The sequence below is a fragment of the Podarcis cretensis genome (assembly GCF_951804945.1).
Source record: "Podarcis cretensis genome assembly, chromosome: 13".
NCBI lineage: Eukaryota > Metazoa > Chordata > Lepidosauria > Squamata > Lacertidae > Podarcis > Podarcis cretensis.
Genome location: NC_137182.1, coordinates 1,057,732 through 1,067,251, shown reverse-complemented (window position 1 = coordinate 1,067,251; position 9,520 = coordinate 1,057,732). Strand labels below are relative to the sequence as shown.

The following is a 9,520-nucleotide window of genomic DNA, read 5'->3' as shown; positions in this document are numbered from 1 at the left end:
AAAATTGGAAACAGAACTCTTAGATCCCAAAACTAAGATTCTGTCAAGAATGTATAGTTTGCTGTTGAAATGGAACACTCAGGATGAAATGGTGAAATCTGCTATGATTAAATGGGCACAAGATGTGGGACACATTATGCTGGCTGACTGGGAACAGTTATGGACCACAGGTATGAAGTTCACGGCATGTAATGCCTTAAGAGACAATATTATGAAAATGATATACAGGTGGTACATGACACCAGTCAAGCTTGCAAAAATATATCATTTGCCTGATAATAAATGCTGGAAATGTAAAGAGACTGAAGGTACATTCTTTCACCTTTGGTGGACGTGCCGAAGGATTAAGGCTTTCTGGGAGATGATTTATAATGAAATGAAAAAGGTATTTAAATATACCTTTCTGAAGAAACCAGAGGCCTTTCTCCTGGGCATGGTCGGCCAATTGGTGTCAAAGAAGGATAGAACTTTTTTTATGTATGCCACAACAGCAGCAAGAATACTCATCGCAAAGTATTGGAAGACACAAGATCTACCCACCTGGGAAGAATGGCAGATGAAGGTGATGGAGTACATGGAACTGGCGAAAATGATTGGCAGAATCCGAGACCTGGGAGAAGAGTCAGTAGAAGAAGATTGGAAGAAATTTAAAGACTATCTACAGAAACATTGTAAAATTAAGGAATGTTAGAAGGATGCTGGAATGAAGTTATGTGGCTTTAGCAGTAATGTTATAAAGGGGTATGTAAAAATGGATTGTTAATAGGTGAGAATGTAAAGTTATAATATATTAAGATAAATTATTAAGATAAAAGTAAAAATGGAAAGGATTTGCTGAAATAACTAATTGAACTAGAATACAAAAAAGGGAGGTGTGAGGAGGTCAGGGAAACAAGTAAATGAAAGACAAGATATGGAAAGGTTGATTTGTTTTTAATTGTTTTTACTTTTCTGTATTTTGTATTTTTTGTATTTTTTTCTCATTCTTGTAACTTTTTTGAAACTTTAATAAATATTATTATAAAAAAAGAATGGATAGGTATGATCTTCTTGCAGTCCATGGGACTCTCTAGAGTCTCCTCCAGCACCATAATTCAAAAGCATCAATTCTTCGGCGATCAGCCTTCTTTATGGTCCAGCTTTCACTTCCATACATCACTACTGGGAAAACCATAGCTTTAACTATACGGACCTTTGTTGGCAAGGTGATGTCTCTACTTCTCACTCAAACTAGAATGGATTAAGTTGTGTTATTGGTAAGTAGAACGTTTCTGCAAAATGATACAAGATGAGCCCTCTGTGCTAGCCAACCAGAAAGGGACTGGGGTGCAGAATCAGTCCTTCTCCAGATGTTATTGGGCTACAATTCCTAGCCTCCCCAATCACTGGTCCTGCTGGCTGGGCTAGGTTCCCCATCCCTGTCTGAGAAGCTCCCTCAACAAAGCAGAGAGTGACTTCAATGCCCCACAGTGCAACTAACATGTTTCAAGCGCATCTGAGAGATGCAGTCTTCCCACACACCTGAAGAAGTGCAAATAGTGATGGAAAATAGAAATAGTGTGGGGAGGAGTTCACGATGTTTTGTTAGCAAGAATATTACAGACAACAGTTTGGGGTGGTGGGAGCCTCTGGTTCCTACACACAAAGAAACAATTTTCATAAAATGCTGCCTTTCTTTCCCAGTTCAAAATATGCTCTGCATTTTTGAAAGTCCAGGAGTGCCCAACTGAAAACAACCAGGGTGGTTTTTTTAATGCTCTTGTTAAGTCACAAATCCCTGTAGCGCAAATGCATGCAAACACACACACACACACACACACACGGAACAGCAACTGGAGCAATCAGACCAGGAGCAAAACAACTTTTACATGGAAGATGGAAGGAAGCACAGCCCCCTTCAGCGTGCCCAGAAGCTGGTCGGGCATGAAGATGAAGTGTATATCAGAGCACATGGCCCGCGTTGGTGTGGGGAGCTGGGTCTCCCCTCCAGCCACCAGCCTCCAGCCCTCCTGAAGATGCTGCTCCTGGGCTACCGCCGGCGAATGGGCTTGTACACACACACAGACAGCAGGATCATGGCGACGAGCAGGATGCCAAAGACACTTCCCATCAGAACTGCAAGAGAAAGGAAGAGCGAGAGCCTGGGCTGATAAGGCATGGAGGAGGGCAGCCAGGGACTGATTCAGTCTACAGGGCACGCTGCTCTCTCTTCAAGAGCAGGAGCTGGGAGACACAGGGTGCAGTTACAGGCTGGGAATAGGACTTGGGAGAAACCAGGGTTCAAATCTCCACTCGACTGTGAAGCTCCCTAAAGGTAAAGGGACCCCTGACCGTTAAGTCCAGTCGCAGATGACTCTGGGGTTGCGGTGCTCATCTCGCTTTATTGGTCATGTGGCCAGCATGACTAAGCTGCTTCTGGCGAGCCAGAGCAGCACATTGAAACGCCGTTTACCTTCCCGCCGGAGCGGTACCTATTTATCTACTTGCACTTTGACGTGCTTTCGAACTGCTATGTTGGCAGGAGCAGGGACCGAGCAACGGGAGCTCACCCCGTCGTGGGGATTCAAACCGCCGACCTTCTGATCGGCAAGCCCTAGGCTCTGTGGTTTAGACCACAGCACCTAGGAGCCCTCAAAGGCCAATCACTCACAGTGCCTTCCAACCTTCGCTACCAATTCCTCCCATTTTCAGAATTCCTTGGACTCTCGCTCTCATCCTTGGGCACAGCAAGAACCAGTGCTCCTACTGAGCATCTGCTAGAGCAGAAACAGGAAACCTGTAGCCCTCCAGATTCTGTTGGACTCTGCCAGGGACTGTCAATGGGGAGATTCCAGTCTGCAATCCTTGCTGGCCCCATCCTGGCTGCAAGTAAATGCAGCTGGGCCAGGAACTGCCTGACAGGGTGAGGAGAAAGTGGTGGGAGCCCCAGCCTGGCTGGGAAAAGAAACAGCCAAATGACCAGCAAGCTGATTGTGGGGATTCTCAGAAGCCTAATGAGGAACACATTTGGAAGTCTTCTTCACAGGATAGGAGGAATAGTACAACTTATTACTGATGCAACTTTCTGACAGTGAGGTGTAAATCTCAGCACATTTAAGTCACAATTAGACTGGGAGGCAAAACAATTCAAGAAAGGAAGCTCAGTGCTGAGAGCCAGCCCAGGAGGCACTGAGGCCTCTGAATGCCAGTTGCCAGCAGGAGAGAAAAGGGCTCTTGCGCTCAGGTCTCACTTGCCAGTTTCCCCCTGTGAGAACAGGATGCTGGACTGGATGGGTCACTGGCCTGATCCAGCAGGCTCCTCTGGTATTAAAAAAAAGACATGCAGGGTACACAGAGTCTGTCTTTTCCATGGCTTTTCACCGCCCCGCCCCCCCCCCCCCGCGCAGCATAGGCAGGGTGTCCCAGAGGCCATCTAGTCTACCCCAGGCAGGGGCTACCTCCTCCTTCCCTGGCCGCGGCTGCTAAGGGCAAACCAGTTTTTTGGCCCTGCAAGGAGAACTGAGCCAGGAATCACAGGGATGGAAGCGGAGAGGGAGGCAAAGCCCCCCCCCCCCAAGTTCCGGGCGCGGAGTGATGGGCCTGGGACAGGCGAGGGAGACGGAGGACTGGAGGGGTGGAAGGCGGGTGCAGGGCCGTGGGACCCAGGCGTCCGAGGAGGGTGCCCTCTCTCCCTCGGGGACCCAGGCGTCCGGCCTCCTCACCCAGGTTCTGCGTCTGGAGCACGGCGTAGGGCCGGCTGTTCCCCGGCGGAGCCGCCTCGGCCTCGTCCCGCAGCAGCAGCAGCAGCAGCAGCGGGCCCGCCGCTCGCCAGCCGCCGCGCCGCCCCATCCTCGCCCGGCCCCTCTGCTCCAGGCCCCGCGCCGGCAGTGGAGGCCGAGGCCGCCCGCCCTTCCTTCGCCCTCCTCGGGGCCAAGCCGCAGGGCAGCCCCGCCCGCCAAATCCCCGTAGCTCCACCCGGTGTCTTCTGCACGTGTGGATGCGGCCAAGTTGCCAGCACGTGTTAGGCCAAGGTGCTTCGAACGGGAACCTGGCCGGTGGGCCCCGCAATGCCACGCTCTGCCCAGCGCAGGGATGAGTCAGTGAGGGGGTTGCCAACCGGCCCCCAAAAAGGTTGCGCGTGGACACGTGGGCTTTAGGACCCCGGGGTCTCCTTCAGCCCCCCTCCCGAGCATTGCATGCTGGGAGTGGTAGTCTCCATTCTCGGATGCCGCTGGACTCTCTGGAGAGGCGTCCGGGCAGAAAGAGAGAGGAAAGTGGAAGCTCGGCGTGCCTGCTCGGAAGGAAACCCACTGAATTCAAGGGGAGTTACTTCCAAGTGTGCCCAAATGCAAATAACCTAAGCAGGCTTCAAAACCATGGGTCAGTCAATGCGGCTTTTAATTTCCTGCTCTTTTTATTGCATTTTAATCAATGTTATCTCGTTTCACCCGTTACCTCCTTGCCTTGGAAAAGGCAGCAAGCTACAGATCTTTGAAGAATTCGGATTTTCATAGGTTTAAATCTCACTCATTTCCTAGCTGTTTTTGTTTATAACCAGATATTCTACAAGTCTGTGCATTTTGCAAAAGTTTCCTTTCTTTTCCGAGAGCACTTTCTGAATGGAGTTGGCACCCAGCCATTTCCATTTCCAGAGGGTTAGTAGCCACACCAGTCCCTTACAGCAAAAACGACAGTCTTGTGGCACCTCAAAGGCTAACAAATTTATTATCACGGCATAAATGTTTTGTGGACTTCATGGGACGCAGTTGTGACCCGGCATCTCTCTGAAAGGAACCACAGTGCAAATACATTCTCAGAGTAACCCCTTCCTCCTTTGCAGAGCTCACCTCACCTCCCCAAAACAAATAAATTGGTAAATTGGGGAATACAAGAGGGTATTAAATACAAGAGAATTAAAATCCACAGTGCTTCCAGCTGCGTACAATAAAATAAGATGGTCTCCAAGTCAAAGGACACTGGTGACATCCAGATATTTGAAATACACTTATCATAGAACAAATGTAGGGTTGCCAACTTTTGATTACAGTACTGTATTTTCTGATCCCTTGAACCTGTAGACAGAGATCTAATTGAGGGTGATTCTCTCCACTCTTAAGAACAGCTTATTTCCCCCAAGTCAAACGAAAGTAAGGCAGAGCTCTTCATCAGGGAGAAAGCAGCAAGAGCCTTTGAAAATGATCCAAGTCAGGAATATGCGGTGGAAATGATTTGACAGCCTAGAATTGGGTCTAGAGGAGATAGCCTCGTGGAAAATTACACAACAGAGGTTCCTGTTCCTTTAAAACAGGGCTGCAAACTTCCTAAACACATTTTTCTGCCGCTCCCCACTCCACTGATTCTGGTATTGTCTGCAACAAGAAAATAATACTTAGCCCTAGGACTAGGGTGGGGGGCACATCCTGGTTGTGGGGCACACCACCCTCTCCCCAGTCAGCAGATCAATCACTGGATGAGTGGAGATCATGAGCGGAGAGGAGGTCTGTGTTGGTGTGCATATGAGAGGGGGGTGTTGGCTGCACCCAGTTTTGTCCACACCCACTGCTGGAGTGTGGCCCTCAGAGGGTTAAGGTAAAGGGACCCCTGACCATTAGGTCCAGTCGTGACCGACTCTGGGGTTGCGGCGCTCATCTTGCTTTATTGGCCGAGGGAGCCGGCGTAGAACTTCTGGGTCATGTGGCCAGCATGACTAAGCCGCTTCTGGTGAACCAGAGCAGCGCACGGAAACGCTGTTTACCTTCCCGCTGGAGCGGTACCTATTTATCTACTTGCACGTTGACGTGCTTTCGAACTGCGAGGTTGGCAGGAGCAGGGACCGAGCAACGGGAGCTCACCCTGTTGCGGGGATTCGAAGTGCCGACCTTCTGATCAGCAAGTCCTAGGCTCTGTGGTTTAACCCACAGCGCCACCCGCTTCCCCCCCAGAGGGTTAAAGGTAAAGTAAAGGTACCCCTGCCTGTACGGGCCAGTCTTGCCAGACTCTAGGGTTGTGCGCTCATCTCACTCTATAGGCCGGGAGCCAGCGCTGTCCGCAGACACTTCCGGGTCACGTGGCCAGCATGACAAGCTACATCTGGTGAGCCAGCGCAGCACACGGAACGCCGTTTACCTTCCCGCTGGTAAGCGGTCCCTATTTATCTACTTGCACCCGGAGGTGCTTTCAAACTGCTAGGTTGGCAGGCGCTGGGACTGAACGACGGGAGCGCACCCCGCTGCAGCGATTCGAACCGCCGACCATGCGATCAGCAAGTCCTAGGCGCTGAGGTTTTACCCATAGCGCCACCCGCGTCCCCCCCCAGAGGGTTAGCCAAGGACAAATGTGGCCCTCCGGCAGGGCTGGATTTAGGTTTGATGAGGCCCTAAGCTACTGTAGGTAATGGGGCCCTATATATAGCAGGCAGGGCCCATTACTTACATCATAGGAGCCTACACAACACAAACACTGTTGCTGTATGTAAGTTTTATTTTATTTGTTTTTTTATCTTATATTTTGAAAATGTACATCCAGTTGTTTTTCCTTTAAATTTTTTTGGGGCCCCCAAGAGAGTGGGGCCCTAAGCCAAAGTTTGTTTAGCTTATACGTAAATCCGGCACTGCCCTCCGGGTAAGACAGCCTAGCCAAGCTTTGTGAAGATGTTGTGAAGATGTTGTGAAGATGAAAGGTGTTGAGGGCTGCAACTGTAGAGCGACAGCAACTCCCATTAGCCAAACTGAACAGGTAGCTTTTCTCTTTGTACCATGGGCAGGTATTGACAAGACTCTTCTCACAGGCCAATGACACAAACTCGCATATGCTAATTTCCATATAAATTCAAGACAAATTTCAGAGGACAGAAAACAAACTTGCAGTTAGCGCTTCCTCTTCACAGGATGTCAGGGTACCAACTGGAGTTTCTGGACTCAGTACATTTTGTGCAGATTAGTTCTCGCTGCCTCTCCCTGCCCCTGTCCCAATCTGCCTGATTACAGACTAAAAGCAAGTCTTGTCTAATACCTAACTTTATCCCCCCCCCTCTCTCTCTCTCTCTCTCTCTCTCTCTCTCACACACACACACACACACACAGTGTCTGTCTCCTCTCCCACCAATGGTTACTCATTGGGCAGGGAGCCCACCCGTTGGTGGCGCCAGAGCCATCTCACCCTGCATTTGTCCCCCTCCTCCTGGTTCTATGGAGGTGTGCTCCCTCCCACCTGGACTGGTTGTAAGTGGAGAGACAGACAGGTGGGGCAGACAGAGGGGAGATGGTAGGGTAGAGCCCCTCTTTCCCCGAAGGGCGAGCCTATTGTACTCAATGCCCACCCTTTACTGCACAAGTGGGGAGAGTGGCTGGTGTTGCACTCACATGGTGCTCAGGGGCTTCCCATGGGGGTGTCTGGTTGGTCTCCGTGGGAACAAGATGCTGAACTATATGGACTTCCGGGTTGGCGCCATCGCCGAATGACGGACTCCCTCCGAGCTCCGAAGGGAGCCTGCTCGGCAGGGGCTAGGTCCTACCGCATCGGCGACGCGGGGACCCTCAAAAACCATGGGCGCTGAAACCCATGGACATGGTGACTCGGCTGGCACCTTTTGCGCCCCCCCGACCCGCGAAGGAGCCTTTTTAAAGGCTGCGGAGCGGGTGACGGGGGGGGTGGTGCTTTGAGTCCTTCGCTTCCCCTGCCGAGCGAAGCCGCATGCCATTCGACGGAGAGCGCTGACTTCTTCTATTGAAAATCTGGACTTAAAAGAATAACCCGTGAGTAATCGGAACCTGGACTAAAAAGGGGGATAAATTTTTTTAAAAATTCGGAGTGAGCGGGGGAGGCGCAAAAAGGAAGTCAGCCCCCCCCCCGTTGTAGAAGAGTTAAAGCAAAGGATTTGACAACTAAGATTGAGTGCAACCCTATTTTGACAAAGTTATTAACTTCGCGAGGGAAAATCATAAGACTGAGCTGGAGGAGAAAGGTGGAATTGAATTAAAAAGCAACACCCCCCCCCGGAACCCTGGGAGCGATTTGTGAGAGCGCCGGGAGAAGAGAAATAGAGGTTTTGACAGCTGTCAAAGAGCTGTCAAAGCGGAAGAATAAAATAGAGATCTTTGTTACGAGGACTTTGCCGGTTACATTTGTTATAAATTGGATACAAATTGTTACAAACAAGGAATAACAAGTTATTTTGACTGGTGGACGTGATCTGGAAGGGAATTTAGTTATTGCAATCCACCTAGAGGAGCCGAGGGACATTACAAGTATTGTTGGCGTGGAATTTGACCAGAACTTTCTATCTCCTGGGAAACTGCAGAAATGGAACACTATTTTGTCTACAGAGGTCTACGCACTAAAGGAGACAATAGATTTATCTATTGAAGAATGAAAAGGACTTGACGTAATGTTTTGTTCTTGAATAACAAGCCTCTGCAGAGGAATTAGAAGCTTTTGGAATTGGAACATTTGTGCAGGAGAGCAGGGAAAAAGAAAAAAAAAAGGAGGAGTGAGATCAACAAGAACAACAAAAATAATAAGAACTGGACAAAGTTGGAAGTGGGAACATTTGGGACATCCAGATTTGACAGGTTTAAAGGAATAAAATTGGAGCTTTCACCCCTAGATATAAAAATCTGGATGGAAGAAATGGGCCTTTTTTGAGACAGACTCCTTCCAAGATTGGACATTCGAAACTAAAGATGACTGGGAAAGGACTACGGTTTAGAGAGATGTGGGAACTCCAGGAAGATATCAGACGTCGAGGAACATTGGGAACGCAACCGGGAAAGGGGGGAGGGAAATTTGGAATCCAAAGGGCGTAAAATTATTATTTTATTTTTCTTCTATTGTAATCTGTATTGCATATTAAAGGGGGGAACTCGCGGAAGGGAACAGGTCGATTTTAGGGGATGGGAAAATATTTTTAAAATTGAGTCAATGATAATAAGTTTAAATTTGGGATAAGAACTTGTTGAAAAAAATTTTTTGTTTATTTGTAAGAATTGGAGTACAGAAGGGGGAGGGGAGGGGAAGTCCTGAAAAGATGTTATTGGGAAAAAGATTTTATGGAAAATCTTAATAAATATCATTTTAAAAAAAAGATGCTGAACTATATGGATCAGCAGCTAGGTAGGTATTTGAGCCACACATGGGCAGAGAGAGCTGCACTGCAGGGCTGTGCTGAGGGCTTTGACATCCTGTGGAAGAGGAAGAGCCCCCTTCAGGGTGACTTTCCCCTCCTCCTCCTCTTTGCCTTCTTCTATGAAAAGGATTGCAGGGGGAACTATGCTGGTTGCAGACATGCACACTTCCAAAATCTCTCTTGGCAGCTTCTCTTAAACTCTTCTAGCCACATCACCTGGCCAGACAGACCTGGAACAATTACCGCAAGTGTGGGAAAAGCAGGGCATCCAAAATGGTAAAGACCCTGGGAACCAAGACATATGAGGAATGGTTGAAGGAGCTGGATATGTTTAGCCTGGAGAAGAAAAGGTGGAGAGCTGAGAGGACAGCCACCATCAAATACTGTATTTTTCACTCTATAAGACGCACCAGACCA

The 9,520-nt window shown here is 49.0% G+C and overlaps 1 long non-coding RNA gene across 1 annotated transcript; it reads right to left on the bottom strand.

Moving 5' to 3' along the window:
- Nucleotides 1–1,727: 1,727 nt before the first annotated feature.
- LOC307201088 lies at nt 1,728–3,775 on the bottom strand. Its single transcript, XR_013832517.1, has 2 exons — nt 3,702–3,775; nt 1,728–2,115 (listed from the first exon to the last, which is right to left on the bottom strand). It is a non-coding gene; the product is annotated as an uncharacterized lncRNA (long non-coding RNA).
- Nucleotides 3,776–9,520: the final 5,745 nt, after the last annotated feature.